Source organism: Genypterus blacodes, unplaced genomic scaffold (assembly GCF_046128005.1).
Source record: "Genypterus blacodes isolate CSIRO-AG114 ecotype Tasmania unplaced genomic scaffold, CSIRO-AGI_Gbla_v1 ptg000033l_1, whole genome shotgun sequence".
NCBI lineage: Eukaryota > Metazoa > Chordata > Actinopteri > Ophidiiformes > Ophidiidae > Genypterus > Genypterus blacodes.
Window position 1 is genome coordinate 1890001 of NW_027466846.1, and position 22021 is coordinate 1912021.

General features: G+C 46.8%; 26 non-coding genes across 26 annotated transcripts; all 26 read left to right on the forward strand.

The window, feature by feature from the left end:
* Positions 1-415: 415 nt before the first annotated feature.
* Positions 416-497, forward strand: trnal-aag (transfer RNA leucine (anticodon AAG)). Its single transcript has one exon. It is a non-coding gene; the product is annotated as a tRNA-Leu (tRNA).
* Positions 498-1299: 802 nt separating this feature from the next.
* trnai-uau (transfer RNA isoleucine (anticodon UAU)) lies at positions 1300-1381 on the forward strand. The gene has a single exon. It is a non-coding gene; the product is annotated as a tRNA-Ile (tRNA).
* A 457-nt stretch (positions 1382-1838) lies between these two features.
* trnal-aag (transfer RNA leucine (anticodon AAG)) lies at positions 1839-1920 on the forward strand. The gene has a single exon. It is a non-coding gene; the product is annotated as a tRNA-Leu (tRNA).
* Positions 1921-2427: 507 nt separating this feature from the next.
* Positions 2428-2509, forward strand: trnal-aag (transfer RNA leucine (anticodon AAG)). Its single transcript has one exon. It is a non-coding gene; the product is annotated as a tRNA-Leu (tRNA).
* Positions 2510-3310: 801 nt separating this feature from the next.
* Positions 3311-3392, forward strand: trnal-uag (transfer RNA leucine (anticodon UAG)). The gene has a single exon. It is a non-coding gene; the product is annotated as a tRNA-Leu (tRNA).
* Positions 3393-3849: 457 nt separating this feature from the next.
* Positions 3850-3931, forward strand: trnal-aag (transfer RNA leucine (anticodon AAG)). The gene has a single exon. It is a non-coding gene; the product is annotated as a tRNA-Leu (tRNA).
* An 808-nt stretch (positions 3932-4739) lies between these two features.
* Positions 4740-4821, forward strand: trnal-uaa (transfer RNA leucine (anticodon UAA)). The gene has a single exon. It is a non-coding gene; the product is annotated as a tRNA-Leu (tRNA).
* Positions 4822-6150: 1329 nt separating this feature from the next.
* Positions 6151-6232, forward strand: trnal-uag (transfer RNA leucine (anticodon UAG)). Its single transcript has one exon. It is a non-coding gene; the product is annotated as a tRNA-Leu (tRNA).
* A 457-nt stretch (positions 6233-6689) lies between these two features.
* Positions 6690-6771, forward strand: trnal-aag (transfer RNA leucine (anticodon AAG)). The gene has a single exon. It is a non-coding gene; the product is annotated as a tRNA-Leu (tRNA).
* An 811-nt stretch (positions 6772-7582) lies between these two features.
* On the forward strand, positions 7583-7664 carry trnal-uag (transfer RNA leucine (anticodon UAG)). The gene has a single exon. It is a non-coding gene; the product is annotated as a tRNA-Leu (tRNA).
* A 457-nt stretch (positions 7665-8121) lies between these two features.
* Positions 8122-8203, forward strand: trnal-aag (transfer RNA leucine (anticodon AAG)). Its single transcript has one exon. It is a non-coding gene; the product is annotated as a tRNA-Leu (tRNA).
* An 805-nt stretch (positions 8204-9008) lies between these two features.
* On the forward strand, positions 9009-9090 carry trnal-uag (transfer RNA leucine (anticodon UAG)). Its single transcript has one exon. It is a non-coding gene; the product is annotated as a tRNA-Leu (tRNA).
* A 1333-nt stretch (positions 9091-10423) lies between these two features.
* trnal-uag (transfer RNA leucine (anticodon UAG)) lies at positions 10424-10505 on the forward strand. The gene has a single exon. It is a non-coding gene; the product is annotated as a tRNA-Leu (tRNA).
* A 1875-nt stretch (positions 10506-12380) lies between these two features.
* trnal-aag (transfer RNA leucine (anticodon AAG)) lies at positions 12381-12462 on the forward strand. The gene has a single exon. It is a non-coding gene; the product is annotated as a tRNA-Leu (tRNA).
* Positions 12463-13791: 1329 nt separating this feature from the next.
* On the forward strand, positions 13792-13873 carry trnal-aag (transfer RNA leucine (anticodon AAG)). The gene has a single exon. It is a non-coding gene; the product is annotated as a tRNA-Leu (tRNA).
* An 812-nt stretch (positions 13874-14685) lies between these two features.
* trnal-uag (transfer RNA leucine (anticodon UAG)) lies at positions 14686-14767 on the forward strand. The gene has a single exon. It is a non-coding gene; the product is annotated as a tRNA-Leu (tRNA).
* A 457-nt stretch (positions 14768-15224) lies between these two features.
* trnal-aag (transfer RNA leucine (anticodon AAG)) lies at positions 15225-15306 on the forward strand. The gene has a single exon. It is a non-coding gene; the product is annotated as a tRNA-Leu (tRNA).
* A 603-nt stretch (positions 15307-15909) lies between these two features.
* trnal-aag (transfer RNA leucine (anticodon AAG)) lies at positions 15910-15991 on the forward strand. The gene has a single exon. It is a non-coding gene; the product is annotated as a tRNA-Leu (tRNA).
* Positions 15992-16792: 801 nt separating this feature from the next.
* On the forward strand, positions 16793-16874 carry trnal-uag (transfer RNA leucine (anticodon UAG)). The gene has a single exon. It is a non-coding gene; the product is annotated as a tRNA-Leu (tRNA).
* A 456-nt stretch (positions 16875-17330) lies between these two features.
* Positions 17331-17412, forward strand: trnal-aag (transfer RNA leucine (anticodon AAG)). Its single transcript has one exon. It is a non-coding gene; the product is annotated as a tRNA-Leu (tRNA).
* Positions 17413-18015: 603 nt separating this feature from the next.
* trnal-aag (transfer RNA leucine (anticodon AAG)) lies at positions 18016-18097 on the forward strand. Its single transcript has one exon. It is a non-coding gene; the product is annotated as a tRNA-Leu (tRNA).
* Positions 18098-18898: 801 nt separating this feature from the next.
* On the forward strand, positions 18899-18980 carry trnal-uag (transfer RNA leucine (anticodon UAG)). The gene has a single exon. It is a non-coding gene; the product is annotated as a tRNA-Leu (tRNA).
* A 457-nt stretch (positions 18981-19437) lies between these two features.
* trnal-aag (transfer RNA leucine (anticodon AAG)) lies at positions 19438-19519 on the forward strand. The gene has a single exon. It is a non-coding gene; the product is annotated as a tRNA-Leu (tRNA).
* A 603-nt stretch (positions 19520-20122) lies between these two features.
* Positions 20123-20204, forward strand: trnal-aag (transfer RNA leucine (anticodon AAG)). Its single transcript has one exon. It is a non-coding gene; the product is annotated as a tRNA-Leu (tRNA).
* An 801-nt stretch (positions 20205-21005) lies between these two features.
* Positions 21006-21087, forward strand: trnal-uag (transfer RNA leucine (anticodon UAG)). The gene has a single exon. It is a non-coding gene; the product is annotated as a tRNA-Leu (tRNA).
* Positions 21088-21543: 456 nt separating this feature from the next.
* Positions 21544-21625, forward strand: trnal-aag (transfer RNA leucine (anticodon AAG)). The gene has a single exon. It is a non-coding gene; the product is annotated as a tRNA-Leu (tRNA).
* Positions 21626-22021: the final 396 nt, after the last annotated feature.

Below are 22021 nucleotides of genomic sequence, written 5' to 3' on the forward strand. Positions count from 1 at the left end.
ACAGAGCCATCATTGTTGCTGGACTTTAGAATGGACTGCAGTACTGAAGTTCTAAAGCATTCTTTTTTAACCCTTGAACATCACCAGATTTTGAAGGGTGTGACCCTGCTCACCTTACACAAAACATTGACCAAACAGCAGAGTGCCTCAGTGAAAGCGTGCTGGGCCCATCACCCAACGGACGACGGACCGAAACCACCCTCTGCTTAGGGCACTTTTAAAACGTCTGACAACCCGATTTTCCATTTTTGAATAGAGATTACATCCGCCTGACTGAACCTATCTTCAAACAAAACCCCAGCCATCCAACTCCATGTTCAATTTTTGAACATTGTTTGCATCTCACTTGGCCGCTGTTTGTATCGGTGAGGGATCTGATTGAGCCACGTCTGTAGCACAAATCCAAGCGGGAGGAGGTAGTGTGGCCGAGCGGTCTAAGGCGCTGGATTAAGGCTCCAGTCTCTTCGGAGGCGTGGGTTCAAATCCCACCACTGCCATTTCCATCTTCTTAAATGGGGCTCCATCCATTTGATGAGATTGTCATGATGAACTGGCGTTCCAAAGGCCATTAGGTCATTCAAACACCACCACTTCCACACATACCTTAGCTCGTAAGCTGAAGCTATATGGTTGCAACTACATTGTTGCCAGACTTCAAGATGCACTGGACTACTTGATGTAAGACATTGAATTTGCAATGCCCTCATCGAACATTGTCAAAATCGACCTAAGACATTCGGTTCATTTCTAGGTCATTCTTTTTCACTCCTGCAATGTCGTCAGTCGGGGCCCACGCTGCTCTCAGTCCACACAACCTTTCACAACAAGCAGAGTGGTGCAGCGGAAGCGTGCTGGGCCCATAACCCAGAGGTCGATGGATCGAAACCATCCTCTGCTAAGTCATCTCCTTTTTTTTTCAACGTGGGAGACCATGATTTCCATTGTGGAATATGAGAACATTTGCTCCTCTTAACCTGTCTTCACACGGAACACCTGAAGAAACTCCATCCATCCTCCTCATGCCATTTTGCAGCAATATGTGCATGAAAGCTGACTGCGGTTTGTACGCGCTGAATGTAGCCTCCAGTCTCTCTGGAGGTATAATTTCAAATCCCACCACTGCCATGTCAAAATTTGTGGTCCTATCCTCGAGCTTCTTATGTGATACGTAGCCAGCTGCGTGCTCAAAAGCAAGTGACAAAGACATCCAAAGTGTACTTTATCTTGATTTGTGATCTTTTAATTTTGTTGTGGGTTCCAAACATCAGTGGTCTAAGCAGAAGAAACACATCTGCGTGTGGTAGTGTGGCCGAGCGGTCCAAGGCGCTGGATTTATGCTCCAGTCTCTGTGGAGGCGTGGGTTCAAATCCCACCACTGCCAAACATACCTTACTTCCCAAGCTGAAGACATTTTGTTGCAACAACAGAGCCATCATTGTTGCTGGACTTTAGAATGGACTGCAGTACTGAAGTTCTAAAGCATTCTTTTTTAACCCTTGAACATCACCAGATTTTGAAGGGTGTGACCCTGCTCACCTTACACAAAACATTGACCAAACAGCAGAGTGCCTCAGTGAAAGCGTGCTGGGCCCATCACCCAACGGACGACGGACCGAAATCACCCTCTGCTTAGCGCACTTTTAAAACGTCTGACAACCACGTTTTCCATTTTTGAATAGAGATTACATCGGCTTGACTGAACCTATCTTCAAACAAAACCCCAGCCATCCAACTCCATGTTCAATTTTTGAACATTGTTTGCATCTCACTTGGCCGCTGTGTGTATCGGTGAGGGATCTGATTGAGCCAGGTCTGTAGCACAAACCCAAGCGGGAGGAGGTAGTGTGGCCAAGCGGTCTAAGGCGCTGGATTAAGGCTCCAGCCTCTTCGGAGGCGTGGGTTCAAATCCTGCCATTTCCATCTTCTTAAATGGGGCTCCATCCATCCATGAGGTTTGATGTGATTGTCATGATGAACTGGCGTTCCAAAGGCCATTAGGTCATTCAAACACCAACACTACCACACATACCTTAGCTCGTAAGCTGAAGCTATGTTGTTGCAACTACATTGTTGCCAGACTTCAAGATGCACTGGACTACTTGATGTAAGACATTGAATTTGCAATGGCCTTATCGAACATTGTAAAAATCGCCCTAAGACATTTGGTTCATTTCTAGGTCATTCACCCAACGGACGACGGACCGAAACCACCCTCTGCTTAGGGCACTTTTAAAACGTCTGACAACCCGATTTTCCATTTTTGAATAGAGATTACATCCGCCTGACTGAACCTATCTTCAAACAAAACCCCAGCCATCCAACTCCATGTTCAATTTTTGAACATTGTTTGCATCTCACTTGGCCGCTGTTTGTATCGGTGAGGGATCTGATTGAGCCACGTCTGTAGCACAAATCCAAGCGGGAGGAGGTAGTGTGGCCGAGCGGTCTAAGGCGCTGGATTAAGGCTCCAGTCTCTTCGGAGGCGTGGGTTCAAATCCCACCACTGCCATTTCCATCTTCTTAAATGGGGCTCCATCCATTTGATGAGATTGTCATGATGAACTGGCGTTCCAAAGGCCATTAGGTCATTCAAACACAACCACTTCCACACATACCTTAGCTCGTAAGCTGAAGCTATATGGTTGCAACTACATTGTTGCCAGACTTCAAGATGCACTGGACTACTTGATGTAAGACATTGAATTTGCAATGCCCTTATCGAACATTGTCAAAATCGACCTAAGACATTCGGTTCATTTCTAGGTCATTCTTTTTCACTCCTGCAATGTCGTCAGTCGGGGCCCACGCTGCTCTCAGTCCACACAACCTTTCACAACAAGCAGAGTGGTGCAGCGGAAGCGTGCTGGGCCCATAACCCAGAGGTCGATGGATCGAAACCATCCTCTGCTAAGTCATCTCCTTTTTTTTTCAACGTGGGAGACCATGATTTCCATTGTGGAATATGAGAACATTTGCTCCTCTTATACGTCTTCACACGGAACACCTGAAGAAACTCCATCCATCCTCCTCATGCCATTTTGCAGCAATATGTGCATGAAAGCTGACTGCGGTTTGTACGCGCTGAATGTAGCCTCCAGTCTCTCTGGAGGTATAATTTCAAATCCCACCACTGCCATGTCAAAATTTGTGGTCCTATCCTCGAGCTTCTTATGTGATACGTAGCCAGCTGCATGCTCAAAAGCAAGTGACAAAGACATCCAAAGTGTACTTTATCTTGATTTGTGATCTTTTAATTTTGTTGTGGGTTCCAAACATCAGTGGTCTAAGCAGAAGAAACACGTCTGCGTGTGGTAGTGTGGCCGAGCGGTCCAAGGCCCTGAATTTAGGCTCCAGTCTCTGTGGAGGCGTGGGTTCAAATCCCACCACTGCCAAACATACCTTACTTCCCAAGCTGAAGACATTTTGTTGCAACAACAGAGCCATCATTGTTGCTGGACTTTAGAATGGACTGCAGTACTGAAGTTCTAAAGCATTCTTTTTTAACCCTTGAACATCACCAGATTTTGAAGGGTGTGACCCTGCTCACCTTACACAAAACATTGACCAAACAGCAGAGTGCCTCAGTGAAAGCGTGCTGGGCCCATCACCCAACGGACGATGGACCGAAACCACCCTCTGCTTAGGGCACTTTTAAAACGTCTGACAACCCGATTTTCCATTTTTGAATAGAGATTACATCCGCCTGGCTGAACCTATCTTCAAACAAAACCCCAGCCATCCAACTCCATGTTCAATTTTTGAACATTGTTTGCATCTCACTTGGCCACTGTTTGTATCGGTGAGGGATCTGATTGAGCCCCGTCTGTAGCACAAATCCAAGCGGGAGGAGGTAGTGTGGCCGAGCGGTCCAAGGCGCTGGATTAAGGCTCCAGTCTCTTCGGAGGCGTGGGTTCAAATCCCACCACTGCCATTTCCATCTTCTTAAATGGGGCTCCATCCATCCATGAGGTTTGATGTGATTGTCATGATGAACTGGCGTTCCAAAGGCCATTAGGTCATTCAAACACCACCACTACCACACATACCTTAGCTCGTAAGCTGAAGCTATCTTGTTGCAACTACATTGTTGCCAGACGTCAAAATGCACTGGACTACTTGATGTAAGACATTGAATTTGCAATGGCCTTATCAAACATTGTCAAAATCGCCCTAAGACATTTGGTTCATTTCTAGGTCATTCTTTTTCACTCCTGCAATGTCGTCAGTCGGGGCCCATGCTGCTCTCAGTCCACACAACCTTTCACAACAAGCAGAGTGGCGCAGCGGAAGCGTGCTGGGCCCATAACCCAGAGGTCGATGGATCGAAACCATCCTCTGCTAAGTCACCTTTTTTTTTCAACGTGGGAGACCATGATTTCCATTGTGGAATACGAGAACATTGGCTCCTCTTAACCTGTCTTCACACGGAACACCTGAAGAAACTCCATCCATCCTCCTCATGCCAATTTGCAGCAATATGTGCATGAAAGCTGACTGCGGTTTGTACGCGCTGAATGTAGCCTCCAGTCTCTCTGGAGGTATTATTTCAAATCCCACCACTGCCATGTCAAAATTTGTGGTCCTATCCTCGAGCTTCTTATGTGATACGTAGCCAGCTGCGTGCTCAAAAGCAAGTGACAAAGACATCCAAAGTGTACTTTATCTTGATTTGTGATCTTTTAATTTTGTTGTGGGTTCCAAACATCAGTGGTCTAAGCAGAAGAAACAGATCTGCGTGTGGTAGTGTGGCCGAGCGGTCCAAGGCCCTGAATTTAAGCTCCAGTCTCTGTGGAGGCGTGGGTTCAAATCCCACCACTGCCAAACATACCTTACTTCCCAAGCTGAAGACATTTTGTTGCAACAACAGAGCCATCATTGTTGCTGGACTTTAGAATGGACTGAAGTACTGAAGTTCTAAAGCATTCTTTTTCAACCCTTGAACATCACCAGATTTTGAAGGGTGTGACCCTGCTCACCTTACACAAAACATTGACCAAACAGCAGAGTGCCTCAGTGAAAGCGTGCTGGGCCCATCACCCAACGGACGACGGACCGAAACCACCCTCTGCTTAGCGCACTTTTAAAACGTCTGACAACCCGAAATTCCATTTTTGAATAGAGATTACATCCGCCTGACTGAACCTATCTTCAAACAAAACCCAAGCCATCCAACTCCATGTTCAATTTTTGAACATTGTTTGCATCTCACTTGGCCGCTGTTTGTATCGGTGAGGGATCTGATTGAGCCACGTCTGTAGCACAAACCCAGGCGGGAGGAGGTATGAGGCCGAGCGGTCTAAGGCGCTGGATTAAGGCTCCAGTCTCTTCGGAGGCGTGGGTTCAAATCCCACCACTGCCATTTCCATCTTCTTAAATGGGGCTCCATCCATCCATGAGGTTTGATGTGATTGTCATGATGAACTGGTGTTCCAAAGGCCATTAGGTCATTCAAACACCACCACTACCACACATACCTTAGCTCGTAAGCTGAAGCTATGTTGTTGCAAGACTTCAAGATGCACTGGACTACTTGATGTAAGACATTGAATTTGCAATGGCCTTATCGAACATTGTCAAAATCGACCTAAGACATTCGGTTCATTTCTAGGTCATTCTTTTTTCACTCCTGCAATGTGATCAGTCGGGGCCCACGCTGCTCTCAGTCCACACAATCACAGCAAGCAGAGTGGTGCAGCGGAAGCGTGCTGGGCCCATAACCCAGAGGTCGATGGATCGAAACCATCCTCTGCTAAGTCACCTTTTTTTTTCAACGTGGGAGACCATGATTTCCATTGTGGAATACGAGAACATTGGCTCCTCTTAACCTGTCTTCACACGGAACACCTGAAGAAACTCCATCCATCCTCCTCATGCCAATTTGCAGCAATATGTGCATGAAAGCTGACTGCGGTTTGTACGCGCTGAATGTAGCCTCCAGTCTCTCTGGAGGTATTATTTCAAATCCCACCACTGCCATGTCAAAATTTGTGGTCCTATCCTCGAGCTTCTTATGTGATACATAGCCAGCTGCGTGCTCAAAAGCAAGTGACAAAGACATCCAAAGTGTACTTTATCTTGATTTGTGATCTTTTAATTTTGTTGTGGGTTCCAAACATCAGTGGTCTAAGCAGAAGAAACACATCTGCGTGTGGTAGTGTGGCCGAGCGGTCCAAGGCGCTGGATTTAGGCTCCAGTCTCTGTGGAGGCGTGGGTTCAAATCCCACCACCGCCAAACATACCTTACTTCCCAAGCTGAAGACATTTTGTTGCAACAACAGAGCCATCATTGTTGCTGGACTTTAGAATGGACTGCAGTACAGAAGTTCTAAAGCATTCTTTTTTAACCCTTGAACATCACCGGATTTTGAAGGGTGTGACCCTGCTCACCTTACACAAAACATTGACCAAACAGCAGAGTGCCTCAGTGAAAGCGTGCTGGGCCCATCACCCAACGGACGACGGACCGAAACCACCCTCTGCTTAGCGCACTTTTAAAACGTCTGACAACCCGAAATTCCATTTTTGAATAGAGATTACATCCGCCTGACTGAACCTATCTTCAAACAAAACCCCAGCCATCCAACTCCATGTTCAATTTTTGAACATTGTTTGCATCTCACTTGGCCGCTGTTTGTATCGGTGAGGGATCTGATTGAGCCACGTCTGTAGCACAAATCCAAGCGGGAGGAGGTAGTGTGGCCGAGCGGTCTAAGGCGCTGGATTAAGGCTCCAGTCTCTTCGGAGGCGTGGGTTCAAATCCCACCACTGCCATTTCCATCTTCTTAAATGGGGCTCCATCCATCCATGAGGTTTGATGTGATTGTCATGATGAACTGGCGTTCCAAAGGCCATTAGGTCATTCAAACACCACCACTTCCACACATACCTTAGCTCGTAAGCTGAAGCTATGTTGTTGCAACTACATTGTTGCCAGACTTCAAGGTGCACTGGACTACTTGATGTAAGACATTGAATTTGCAATGGCCTTATCGAACGTTGTCAAAATCGCCCTAAGACATTTGGTTCATTTCTAGGTCATTCTTTCTCACTCCTGCAATGTCGTCAGTCGGGGCCCACGCTGCTCTCAGTCCACACAATTTTTCACAACAAGCAGAGTGGCGCAGCGGAAGCGTGCTGGGCCCATAACCCAGAGGTCAATGGATCGAAACCATCCTCTGCTAAGTCATCTCCTTTTTTTTTCAACGTGGGAGACCATGATTTCCATTGTGGAATACGAGAACATTGGCTCCTCTTAACCTGTCTTCACACGGAACACCTGAAGAAACTCCATCCATCCTCCTCATGCCAATTTGCAGCCATATGTGCATGAAAGCTGACTGCGGTTTGTACGCGCTGAATGTAGCCTCCAGTCTCTCTGGAGGTATTATTTCAAATCCCACCACTGCCATGTCAAAATTTGTGGTCCTATCCTCGAGCTTCTTATGTGATACATAGCCAGCTGCGTGCTCAAAAGCAAGTGACAAAGACATCCAAAGTGTACTTTATCTTGATTTGTGATCTTTTAATTTTGTTGTGGGTTCCAAACATCAGTGGTCTTAGCAGAAGAAACACATCTGCGTGTGGTAGTGTGGCCGAGCGGTCCAAGGCGCTGGATTTAGGCTCCAGTCTCTGTGGAGGCGTGGGTTCAAATCCCACCACTGCCAAACATACCTTACTTCCCAAGCTGAAGACATTTTGTTGCAACAACAGAGCCATCATTGTTGCTGGACTTTAGAATGGACTGCAGTACTGAAGTTCTAAAGCATTCTTTTTTAACCCTTGAACATCACCAGATTTTGAAGGGTGTGACCCTGCTCACCTTACACAAAACATTGACCAAACAGCAGAGTGCCTCAGTGAAAGCGTGCTGGGCCCATCACCCAACGGACGATGGACCGAAACCACCCTCTGCTTAGGGCACTTTTAAAACGTCTGACAACCCGATTTTCCATTTTTGAATAGAGATTACATCCGCCTGGCTGAACCTATCTTCAAACAAAACCCCAGCCATCCAACTCCATGTTCAATTTTTGAACATTGTTTGCATCTCACTTGGCCACTGTTTGTATCGGTGAGGGATCTGATTGAGCCACGTCTGTAGCACAAATCCAAGCGGGAGGAGGTAGTGTGGCCGAGCGGTCCAAGGCGCTGGATTAAGGCTCCAGTCTCTTCGGAGGCGTGGGTTCAAATCCCACCACTGCCATTTCCATCTTCTTAAATGGGGCTCCATCCATCCATGAGGTTTGATGTGATTGTCATGATGAACTGGCGTTCCAAAGGCCATTAGGTCATTCAAACACCACCACTACCACACATACCTTAGCTCGTAAGCTGAAGCTATCTTGTTGCAACTACATTGTTGCCAGACTTCAAAATGCACTGGACTACTTGATGTAAGACATTGAATTTGCAATGGCCTTATCAAACATTGTCAAAATCGCCCTAAGACATTTGGTCCATTTCTAGGTCATTCTTTTTCACTCCTGCAATGTCGTCAGTCGGGGCCCACGCTGCTCTCAGTCCACACAACCTTTCACAACAAGCAGAGTGGCGCAGCGGAAGCGTGCTGGGCCCATAACCCAGAGGTTTTATCGAAACCATCCTCTGCTAAGTCACCTTTTTTTTTCAACGTGGGAGACCATGATTTCCATTGTGGAATACGAGAACATTGGCTCCTCTTAACCTGTCTTCACACGGAACACCTGAAGAAACTCCATCCATCCTCCTCATGCCAATTTGCAGCAATATGTGCATGAAAGCTGACTGCGGTTTGTACGCGCTGAATGTAGCCTCCAGTCTCTCTGGAGGTATTATTTCAAATCCCACCACTGCCATGTCAAAATTTGTGGTCCTATCCTCGAGCTTCTTATGTGATACGTAGCCAGCTGCGTGCTCAAAAGCAAGTGACAAAGACATCCAAAGTGTACTTTATCTTGATTTGTGATCTTTTAATTTTGTTGTGGGTTCCAAACATCAGTGGTCTAAGCAGAAGAAACACATCTGCGTGTGGTAGTGTGGCCGAGCGGTCCAAGGCCCTGAATTTAGGCTCCAGTCTCTGTGGAGGCGTGGGTTCAAATCCCACCACTGCCAAACACACCTTACTTCCCAAGCTGAAGACATTTTGTTGCAACAACAGAGCCATCATTGTTGCTGGACTTTAGAATGGACTGAAGTACTGAAGTTCTAAAGCATTCTTTTTCAACCCTTGAACATCACCAGATTTTGAAGGGTGTGACCCTGCTCACCTTACACAAAACATTGACCAAACAGCAGAGTGCCTCAGTGAAAGCGTGCTGGGCCCATCACCCAACGGACGACGGACCGAAACCACCCTCTGCTTAGCGCACTTTTAAAACGTCTGACAACCCGAAATTCCATTTTTGAATAGAGATTACATCCGCCTGACTGAACCTATCTTCAAACAAAACCCAAGCCATCCAACTCCATGTTCAATTTTTGAACATTGTTTGCATCTCACTTGGCCGCTGTTTGTATCGGTGAGGGATCTGATTGAGCCACGTCTGTAGCACAAACCCAGGCGGGAGGAGGTATGAGGCCGAGCGGTCTAAGGCGCTGGATTAAGGCTCCAGTCTCTTCGGAGGCGTGGGTTCAAATCCCACCACTGCCATTTCCATCTTCTTAAATGGGGCTCCATCCATCCATGAGGTTTGATGTGATTGTCATGATGAACTGGTGTTCCAAAGGCCATTAGGTCATTCAAACACCACCACTACCACACATACCTTAGCTCGTAAGCTGAAGCTATGTTGTTGCAAGACTTCAAGATGCACTGGACTACTTGATGTAAGACATTGAATTTGCAATGGCCTTATCGAACATTGTCAAAATCGACCTAAGACATTCGGTTCATTTCTAGGTCATTCTTTTTTCACTCCTGCAATGTGATCAGTCGGGGCCCACGCTGCTCTCAGTCCACACAACCTTTCACAGCAAGCAGAGTGGTGCAGCGGAAGCGTGCTGGGCCCATAACCCAGAGGTCGATGGATCGAAACCATCCTCTGCTAAGTCACCTTTTTTTTTCAACGTGGGAGACCATGATTTCCATTGTGGAATACGAGAACATTGGCTCCTCTTAACCTGTCTTCACACGGAACACCTGAAGAAACTCCATCCATCCTCCTCATGCCAATTTGCAGCAATATGTGCATGAAAGCTGACTGCGGTTTGTACGCGCTGAATGTAGCCTCCAGTCTCTCTGGAGGTATTATTTCAAATCCCACCACTGCCATGTCAAAATTTGTGGTCCTATCCTCGAGCTTCTTATGTGATATGTAGCCAGCTGCGTGCTCAAAAGCAAGTGACAAAGACATCCAAAGTGTACTTTATCTTGATTTGTGATCTTTTAATTTTGTTGTGGGTTCCAAACATCAGTGGTCTAAGCAGAAGAAACACATCTGCGTGTGGTAGTGTGGCCGAGCGGTCCAAGGCCCTGAATTTAGGCTCCAGTCTCTGTGGAGGCGTGGGTTCAAATCCCACCACTGCCAAACATACCTTACTTCCCAAGCTGAAGACATTTTGTTGCAACAACAGAGCCATCATTGTTGCTGGACTTTAGAATGGACTGAAGTACTGAAGTTCTAAAGCATTCTTTTTCAACCCTTGAACATCACCAGATTTTGAAGGGTGTGACCCTGCTCACCTTACACAAAACATTGACCAAACAGCAGAGTGCCTCAGTGAAAGCGTGCTGGGCCCATCACCCAACGGACGACGGACCGAAACCACCCTCTGCTTAGCGCACTTTTAAAACGTCTGACAACCCGAAATTCCATTTTTGAATAGAGATTACATCCGCCTGACTGAACCTATCTTCAAACAAAACCCAAGCCATCCAACTCCATGTTCAATTTTTGAACATTGTTTGCATCTCACTTGGCCGCTGTTTGTATCGGTGAGGGATCTGATTGAGCCACGTCTGTAGCACAAACCCAGGCGGGAGGAGGTATGAGGCCGAGCGGTCTAAGGCGCTGGATTAAGGCTCCAGTCTCTTCGGAGGCGTGGGTTCAAATCCCACCACTGCCATTTCCATCTTCTTAAATGGGGCTCCATCCATCCATGAGGTTTGATGTGATTGTCATGATGAACTGGTGTTCCAAAGGCCATTAGGTCATTCAAACACCACCACTACCACACATACCTTAGCTCGTAAGCTGAAGCTATGTTGTTGCAAGACTTCAAGATGCACTGGACTACTTGATGTAAGACATTGAATTTGCAATGGCCTTATCGAACATTGTCAAAATCGACCTAAGACATTCGGTTCATTTCTAGGTCATTCTTTTTTCACTCCTGCAATGTGATCAGTCGGGGCCCACGCTGCTCTCAGTCCACACAACCTTTCACAGCAAGCAGAGTGGTGCAGCGGAAGCGTGCTGGGCCCATAACCCAGAGGTCGATGGATCGAAACCATCCTCTGCTAAGTCATCTCCTTTTTTTTTCAACGTGGGAGACCATGATATCCATTGTGGAATACGAGAACATTGGCTCCTCTTAACCTGTCTTCACACGGAACACCTGAAGAAACTCCATCCATCCTCCTCATGCCAATTTGCAGCAATATGTGCATGAAAGCTGACTGCGGTTTGTACGCGCTGAATGTAGCCTCCAGTCTCTCTGGAGGTATTATTTCAAATCCCACCACTGCCATGTCAAAATTTGTGGTCCTATCCTCGAGCTTCTTATGTGATACGTAGCCAGCTGCGTGCTCAAAAGCAAGTGACAAAGACATCCATAGTGTACTTTATCTTGATTTGTGATCTTTTAATTTTGTTGTGGGTTCCAAACATCAGTGGTCTAAGCAGAAGAAACACATCTGCGTGTGGTAGTGTGGCCGAGCGGTCCAAGGCCCTGAATTTAGGCTCCAGTCTCTGTGGAGGCGTGGGATCAAATCCCACCACTGCCAAACATACCTTACTTCCCAAGCTGAAGACATTTTGTTGCAACAACAGAGCCATCATTGTTGCTGGACTTTAGAATGGACTGAAGTACTGAAGTTCTAAAGCATTCTTTTTCAACCCTTGAACATCACCAGATTTTGAAGGGTGTGACCCTGCTCACCTTACACAAAACATTGACCAAACAGCAGAGTGCCTCAGTGAAAGCGTGCTGGGCCCATCACCCAACGGACGACGGACCGAAACCACCCTCTGCTTAGCGCACTTTTAAAACGTCTGACAACCCGAAATTCCATTTTTGAATAGAGATTACATCCGCCTGACTGAACCTATCTTCAAACAAAACCCCAGCCATCCAACTCCATGTTCAATTTTTGAACATTGTTTGCATCTCACTTGGCCGCTGTTTGTATCGGTGAGGGATCTGATTGAGCCACATCTGTAGCACAAAACCAGGCGGAAGGAGGTAGTGTGGCCGAGCGGTCTAAGGCGCTGGATTAAGGCTCCAGTCTCTTCGGAGGCGTGGGTTCAAATCCCACCACTGCCATTTCCATCTTCTTAAATGGGGCTCCATCCATCCATGAGGTTTGATGTGATTGTCATGATGAACTGGTGTTCCAAAGGCCATTAGGTCATTCAAACACCACAACTACCACACATACCTTAGCTCGTAAGCTGAAGCTATGTTGTTGCAAGACTTCAAGATGCACTGGACTACTTGATGTAAGACATTGAATTTGCAATGGCCTTATCGAACATTGTCAAAATCGACCTAAGACATTCGGTTCATTTCTAGGTCATTCTTTTTTCACTCCTGCAATGTGATCAGTCGGGGCCCACGCTGCTCTCAGTCCACACAACCTTTCACAACAAGCAGAGTGGCGCAGCGGAAGCGTGCTGGGCCCATAACCCAGAGGTCGATGGATCGAAACCATCCTCTGCTAAGTCATCTCCTTTTTTTTTCAACGTGGGAGACCATGATTTCCATTGTGGAATACGAGAACATTGGCTCCTCTTAACCTGTCTTCACACGGAACACCTGAAGAAACTCCATCCATTCTCCTCATGTCAATTTGCAGCAATATGTGCATGAAAGCTGACTGCGGTTTGTACGCGCTGAATGTAGCCTCCAGTCTCTCTGGAGGTATTATTTCAAATCCCACCACTGCCATGTCAAAATTTTTGGTCCTATCCTCGAGCTTCTTATGTGATACGTAGCCAGCTGCGTGCTCAAAAGCAAGTGACAAAGACATCCAAAGTGTACTTTATCTTGATTTGTGATCTTTTAATTTTGTTGTGGGTTCCAAACATCAGTGGTCTAAGCAGAAGAAACACATCTGCGTGTGGCCGAGCGGTCCAAGGCGCTGGATTTAGGCTCCAGTCTCTGTGGAGGCGTGGGTTCAAATCCCACCACTGCCAAACATACCTTACTTCCCAAGCTGAAGACATTTTGTTGCAACAACAGAGCCATCATTGTTGCTGGACTTTAGAATGGACTGCAGTACTGAAGTTCTAAAGCATTCTTTTTCAACCCTTGAACATCACCAGATTTTGAAGGGTGTGACCCTGCTCACCTTACACAAAACATTGACCAAACAGCAGAGTGCCTCAGTGAAAGCGTGCTGGGCCCATCACCCAACGGACGATGGACCGAAACCACCCTCTGCTTAGGGCACTTTTAAAACGTCTGACAACCCGATTTTCCATTTTTGAATAGAGATTACATCCGCCTGGCTGAACCTATCTTCAAACAAAACCCCAGCCATCCAACTCCATGTTCAATTTTTGAACATTGTTTGCATCTCACTTGGCCACTGTTTGTATCGGTGAGGGATCTGATTGAGCCACGTCTGTAGCACAAACCCAAGCGGGAGGAGGTAGTGTGGCCGAGCGGTCTAAGGCGCTGGATTAAGGCTCCAGTCTCTTCGGAGGCGTGGGTTCAAATCCCACCACTGCCATTTCCATCTTCTTAAATGGGGCTCCATCCATCCATGAGGTTTGATGTGATTGTCATGATGAACTGGCGTTCCAAAGGCCATTAGGTCATTCAAACACCACCACTACCACACATACCTTAGCTCATAAGCTGAAGCTATCTTGTTGCAACTACATTGTTGCCAGACTTCAAGATGCACTGGACTACTTGATGTAAGACATTGAATTTGCAATGGCCTTATCGAACATTGTCAAAATCGACCTTAGACATTCGGTTCATTTCTAGGTCATTCTTTTTTCACTCCTGCAATGTGATCAGTCGGGGCCCACGCTGCTCTCAGTCCACACAACCTTTCACAACAAGCAGAGTGGCGCAGCGGAAGCGTGCTGGGCCCATAACCCAGAGGTCGATGGATCGAAACCATCCTCTGCTAAGTCATCTCCTTTTTTTTTCAACGTGGGAGACCATGATTTCCATTGTGGAATACGAGAACATTGGCTCCTCTTAACCTGTCTTCACACGGAACACCTGAAGAAACTCCATCCATTCTCCTCATGTCAATTTGCAGCAATATGTGCATGAAAGCTGACTGCGGTTTGTACGCGCTGAATGTAGCCTCCAGTCTCTCTGGAGGTATTATTTCAAATCCCACCACTGCCATGTGAAAATTTTTGGTCCTATCCTCGAGCTTCTTATGTGATACGTAGCCAGCTGCGTGCTCAAAAGCAAGTGACAAAGACATCCAAAGTGTACTTTATCTTGATTTGTGATCTTTTAATTTTGTTGTGGGTTCCAAACATCAGTGGTCTAAGCAGAAGAAACACATCTGCGTGTGGTAGTGTGGCCGAGCGGTCCAAGGCGCTGGATTTAGGCTCCAGTCTCTGTGGAGGCGTGGGTTCAAATCCCACCACTGCCAAACATACCTTACTTCCCAAGCTGAAGACATTTTGTTGCAACAACAGAGCCATCATTGTTGCTGGACTTTAGAATGGACTGCAGTACTGAAGTTCTAAAGCATTCTTTTTCAACCCTTGAACATCACCAGATTTTGAAGGGTGTGACCCTGCTCACCTTACACAAAACATTGACCAAACAGCAGAGTGCCTCAGTGAAAGCGTGCTGGGCCCATCACCCAACGGACGACGGACCGAAACCACCCTCTGCTTAGGGCACTTTTAAAACAACTGACAACCCGATTTTCCATTTTTGAATAGAGATTACATCCGCCTGACTGAACCTATCTTCAAACAAAACCCCAGCCATCCAACTCCATGTTCAATTTTTGAACATTGTTTGCATCTCACTTGGCCGCTGTTTGTATCGGTGAGGGATCTGATTGAGCCACGTCTGTAGCACAAATCCAAGCCGGAGGAGGTAGTGTGGCCGAGCGGTCTAAGGCGCTGGATTAAGTCTCCAGTCTCTTCGGAGGCGTGGGTTCAAATCCCACCACTGCCATTTCCATCTTCTTAAATGGGGCTCCATCCATCCATGAGGTTTGATGCGATTGTCATGATGAACTGGTGTTCCAAAGGCCATTAGGTCATTCAAACACCACCACTACCACACATACCTTAGCTCGTAAGCTGAAGCTATGTTGTTGCAAGACTTCAAGATGCACTGGACTACTTGATGTAAGACATTGAATTTGCAATGGCCTTATCGAACATTGTCAAAATCGCCCTAAGACATTTGGTTCATTTCTAGGTCATTCTTTTTCACTCCTGCAATGTCGTCAGTCGGGGCCCACGCTGCTCTCAGTCCACACAACCTTTCACAACAAGCAGAGTGGCGCAGCGGAAGCGTGCTGGGCCCATCACCCAACGGACGACAGACCGAAACCACCCTCTGCTTAGCGCACTTTTAAAACGTCTGACAACCACGTTTCTCATTTTTGAATAGAGATTACATCGGCTTCACTGAACCTATCTTCAAACAAAACCCCAGCCATCCAACTCCATGTTCAATTTTTGAACATTGTTTGCATCTCACTTGGCCGCTGTTTGTATTGGTGAGGGATCTGATTGAGCCACGTCTGTAGCACAAACCCAGGCGAGAGGATGTAGTGTGGCCGAGCAGTCTAAGGCGCTGGATTAAGGCTCCAGTCTCTTCGGAGGCGTGGGTTCAAATCCCACCACTGCCATTTCCATCTTCTCCATCCATCCATGAGGTTTGATGTGATTGTCATGATGAACTGGCGTTCCATAGGCCATTAGGTCATTCAAACACCACCACTACCACACATACCTTAGCTCGTAAGCTGAAGCTATATTGTTGCAACTACATTGTTGCCAGACTTCAAGATGCACTGGACTACTTGATGTAAGCCATTGAATTTGCAATGGCCTTATCGAACATTGTCAAAATCGACCTAAAACATTTGGTTCATTTCTAGGTCATCCTTTTTCACTCCTGCAATGTCGTCAGTCGGGGCCCACGCTGCTCTCAGTCCACACAACCTTTCACAACAAGCAGAGTGGCGCAGCGGAAGCGTGCTGGGCCCATAACCCAGAGGTCGATGGATCGAAACCATTCTCTGCTAAGTCATCTCCTTTTTTTTTTCAACCTGGGAGACCATGTTTTCCATTGTGGAATACGAGAACATTGGCTCCTCTTAACCTGTCTTCACACGGAACACCTGAAGAAACTCCATCCATCCTCCTCATGCCATTTTGCAGCAATATGTGCATGAAAGCTGACTGCGGTTTGTACGCGCTGAATGTAGCCTCCAGTCTCTCTGGAGGTATTATTTCAAATCCCACCACTGCCATGTCAACATTTTTGGTCCTATCCTCGAGCTTCTTATGTGATACGTAGCCAGCTGCGTGCTCAAAAGCAAGTGACAAAGACATCCAAAGTGTACTTTATCTTGATTTGTGATCTTTTAATTTTGTTGTGGGTTCCAAACATCAGTGGTCTAAGCAGAAGAAATACATCTGCGTGTGGTAGTGTGGCCGAGCGGTCCAAGGCGCTGGATTTAGGCTCCAGTCTCTGTGGAGGCGTGGGTTCAAATCCCACCACTGCCAAACATACCTTACTTCCCAAGCTGAAGGCATTTTGTTGCAACAACAGAGCCATCATTGTTGCTGGACTTTAGAATGGACTGCAGTACTGAAGTTCTAAAGCATTCTTTTTCAACCCTTGAACATCACCAGATTTTGAAGGGTGTGACCCTGCTCACCTTCACAAAACATTGACCAAACAGCAGAGTGCCTCAGTGAAAGCGTGCTGGGCCCATCACCCAACGGACGACGGACCGAAACCACCCTATGCTTAGCGCACTTTTAAAACGTCTGACAACCACGTTTTCCATTTTTGAATAGAGATTACATCGGCTTGACTGAACCTATCTTCAAACAAAACCCCAGCCATCCAACTCCATGTTCAATTTTTGAACATTGTTTGCATCTCACTTGGCCGCTGTTTGTATTGGTGAGGGATCTGATTGAGCCACGTCTGTAGCACAAACCCGGGCGGGAGGAGGTAGTGTGGCCGAGCGGTCTAAGGCGCTGGATAAAGGCTCCAGTCTCTTCGGAGGCGTGGGTTCAAATCCCACCACTGCCATTTCCATCTTCTTAAATGGGGCTCCATCCATCCATGAGGTTTGATGTGATTGTCATGATGAACTGGTGTTCCAAAGGCCATTAGGTCATTCAAACACCACCACTACCACACATACCTTAGCTCGTAAGCTGAAGCTATGTTGTTGCAAGACTTCAAGATGCACTGGACTACTTGATGTAAGACATTGAATTTGCAATGGCCTTATCGAACATTGTCAAAATCGCCCTAAGACATTTGGTTCATTTCTAGGTCATTCTTTTTCACTCCTGCAATGTCGTCAGTCGGGGCCCATGCTGCTCTCAGTCCACACAACCTTTCACAACAAGCAGAGTGGCGCAGCGGAAGCGTGCTGGGCCCATCACCCAACGGACGACAGACCGAAACCACCCTCTGCTTAGCGCACTTTTAAAACGCCTGACAACCACGTTTCTCATTTTTGAATAGAGATTACATCGGCTTGACTGAACCTATCTTCAAACAAAACCCCAGCCATCCAACTCCATGTTCAATTTTTGAACATTGTTTGCATCTCACTTGGCCGCTGTTTGTATCGGTGAGGGATCTGATTGAGCCACGTCTGTAGCACAAACCCAGGCGGGAGGATGTAGTGTGGCCGAGCAGTCTAAGGCGCTGGATTAAGGCTCCAGTCTCTTCGGAGGCGTGGGTTCAAATCCCACCACTGCCATTTCCATCTTCTCCATCCATCCATGAGGTTTGATGTGATTGTCATGATGAACTGGCGTTCCATAGGCCATTAGGTCATTCAAACACCACCACTACCACACATACCTTAGCTCGTAAGCTGAAGCTATATTGTTGCAACTACATTGTTGCCAGACTTCAAGATGCACTGGACTACTTGATGTAAGCCATTGAATTTGCAATGGCCTTATCGAACATTGTCAAAATCGACCTAAGACATTTGGTTCATTTCTAGGTCATCCTTTTTCACTCCTGCAATGTCGTCAGTCGGGGCCCACGCTGCTCTCAGTCCACACAGCCTTTCACAACAAGCAGAGTGGTGCAGCGGAAGCGTGCTAGGCCCATAACTCAGAGGTCGATGGATCGAAACCATTCTCTGCTAAGTCATCTCCTTTTTTTTTTCAACCTGGGAGACCATGTTTTCCATTGTGGAATACGAGAACATTGGCTCCTCTTAACCTGTCTTCACACGGAACACCTGAAGAAACTCCATCCATCCTCCTCATGCCATTTTGCAGCAATATGTGCATGAAAGCTGACTGCGGTTTGTACGCGCTGAATGTAGCCTCCAGTCTCTCTGGAGGTATTATTTCAAATCCCACCACTGCCATGTCAAAATTTTTGGTCCTATCCTCGAGCTTCTTATGTGATACGTAGCCAGCTGCGTGCTCAAAAGCAAGTGACAAAGACATCCAAAGTGTACTTTATCTTGATTTGTGATCTTTTAATTTTGTTGTGGGTTCCAAACATCAGTGGTCTAAGCAGAAGAAATACATCTGCGTGTGGTAGTGTGGCCGAGCGGTCCAAGGCGCTGGATTTAGGCTCCAGTCTCTGTGGAGGCGTGGGTTCAAATCCCACCACTGCCAAACATACCTTACTTCCCAAGCTGAAGGCATTTTGTTGCAACAACAGAGCCATCATTGTTGCTGGACTTTAGAATGGACTGAAGTACTGAAGTTCTAAAGCATTCTTTTTTAACCCTTGAACATCACAAGATTTTGAAGGGTGTGACCCTGCTCACCTTACACAAAACATTGACCAAACAGCAGAGTGCCTCAGTGAAAGCGTGCTGGGCCCATCACCCAACGGACGACAGACCGAAACCACCCTCTGCTTAGCGCACTTTTAAAACGTCTGACAACCACGTTTTCCATTTTTGAATAGAGATTACATCGGCTTGACTGAACCTATCTTCAAACAAAACCCCAGCCATCCAACTCCATGTTCAATTTTTGAACATAGTTTGCATCTCACTTGGCCGCTGTTTGTATTGGTGAGGGATCTGATTGAGCCACATCTGTAGCACAAACCCAGGCGGAAGGAGGTAGTGTGGCCGAGCGGTCTAAGGCGCTGGATTAAGGCTCCAGTCTCTTCGGAGGCGTGGGTTCAAATCCCACCACTGCCATTTCCATCTTCTTAAATGGGGCTCTATCCATCCATGAGGTTTGATGTGATTGTCATGATGAACTGGTGTTCCAAAGGCCATTAGGTCATTCAAACACCACCACTACCACACATACCTTAGCTCGTAAGCTGAACCTATGTTGTTGCAAGACTTCAAGATGCACTGGACTACTTGATGTAAGACATTGAATTTGCAATGGCCTTATCGAACATTGTCAAAATCGCCCTAAGACATTTGGTTCATTTCTAGGTCATTCTTTTTCACTCCTGCAATGTCGTCAGTCGGGGCCCATGCTGCTCTCAGTCCACACAACCTTTCACAACAAGCAGAGTGGCGCAGCGGAAGCGTGCTGGGCCCATCACCCAACGGACGACAGACCGAAACCACCCTCTGCTTAGCGCACTTTTAAAACGCCTGACAACCACGTTTCTCATTTTTGAATAGAGATTACATCGGCTTGACTGAACCTATCTTCAAACAAAACCCCAGCCATCCAACTCCATGTTCAATTTTTGAACATTGTTTGCATCTCACTTGGCCGCTGTTTGTGTCGGTGAGGGATCTGATTGAGCCACGTCTGTAGCACAAACCCAGGCGGGAGGATGTAGTGTGGCCGAGCAGTCTAAGGCGCTGGATTAAGGCTCCAGTCTCTTCGGAGGCGTGGGTTCAAATCCCACCACTGCCATTTCCATCTTCTCCATCCATCCATGAGGTTTGATGTGATTGTCATGATGAACTGGCGTTCCATAGGCCATTAGGTCATTCAAACACCACCACTACCACACATACCTTAGCTCGTAAGCTGAAGCTATATTGTTGCAACTACATTGTTGCCAGACTTCAAGATGCACTGGACTACTTGATGTAAGCCATTGAATTTGCAATGGCCTTATCGAACATTGTCAAAATCGACCTAAGACATTTGGTTCATTTCTAGGTCATCCTTTTTCACTCCTGCAATGTCGTCAGTCGGGGCCCACGCTGCTCTCAGTCCACACAACCTTTCACAACAAGCAGAGTGGCGCAGCGGAAGCGTGCTAGGCCCATAACTCAGAGGTCGATGGATCGAAACCATTCTCTGCTAAGTCATCTCCTTTTTTTTTTCAACCTGGGAGACCATGTTTTCCATTGTGGAATACGAGAACATTGGCTCCTCTTAACCTGTCTTCACACGGAACACCTGAAGAAACTCCATCCATCCTCCTCATGCCATTTTGCAGCAATATGTGCATGAAAGCTGACTGCTATTTGTACGCGCTGAATGTAGCCTCCAGTCTCTCTGGAGGTATTATTTCAAATCCCACCACTGCCATGTCAAAATTTTTGGTCCTATCCTCGAGCTTCTTATGTGATACGTAGCCAGCTGCGTGCTCAAAAGCAAGTGACAAAGACATCCAAAGTGTACTTTATCTTGATTTGTGATCTTTTAATTTTGTTGTGGGTTCCAAACATCAGTGGTCTAAGCAGAAGAAACACATCTGCGTGTGGTAGTGTGGCCGAGCGGTCCAAGGCGCTGGATTTAGTCTCCAGTCTCTGTGGAGGCGTGGGTTCAAATCCCACCACTGCCAAACATACCTTACTTCCCAAGCTGAAGACATTTTGTTGCAACAACAGAGCCATCATTGTTGCTGGACTTTAGAATGGAGTGCAGTACTGAAGTTCTAAAGCATTCTTTTTTAACCCTTGAACATCACCAGATTTTGAAGGGTGTGACCCTGCTCACCTTACACAAAACGTTGACCAAACAGCAGAGTGCCTCAGTGAAAGCGTGCTGGGCCCATCACCCAACGGACGACAGACCGAAACCACCCTCTGCTTAGCGCACTTTTAAAACGTCTGACAACCACGTTTTCCATTTTTGAATAGAGATTACATCGGCTTGACTGAACCTATCTTCAAACAAAACCCCAGCCATCCAACTCCATGTTCAATTTTTGAACAGTGTTTGCATCTCACTTGGCCGCTGTTTGTATCGGTGAGGGATCTGATTGAGCCAGGTCTGTAGCACAAACCCAGGCTGAGGAGGTAGTGTGGCCGAGCGGTCTAAGGCGCTGGATTAAGGCTCCAGTCTCCCCGGAGGCGTGGGTTCAAATCCCACCACTGCCATTTGCATCTTCTTAAATGGGGCTCCATCCATCCATGAGGTTTGATGTGATTGTCATGATGAACTGGTGTTCCAAAGGCCATTAAGTCATTCAAACACCACCACTACCACACATACCTTAGCTCGTAAGCTGAAGCTATGTTGTTGCAAGACTTCAAGATGCACTGGACTACTTGATGTAAGACATTGAATTTGCAATGGCCTTATCGAACATTGTCAAAATCGCCCTAAGACATTTGGTTCATTTCTAGGTCATTCTTTTTCACTCCTGCAATGTCGTCAGTCGGGGCCCACGCTGCTCTCAGTCCACACAACCTTTCACAACAAGCAGAGTGGCGCAGCGGAATCGGCTGGGCCCATAACCCAGAGGTCGATGGTTCGAAACCATCCTCTGCTAA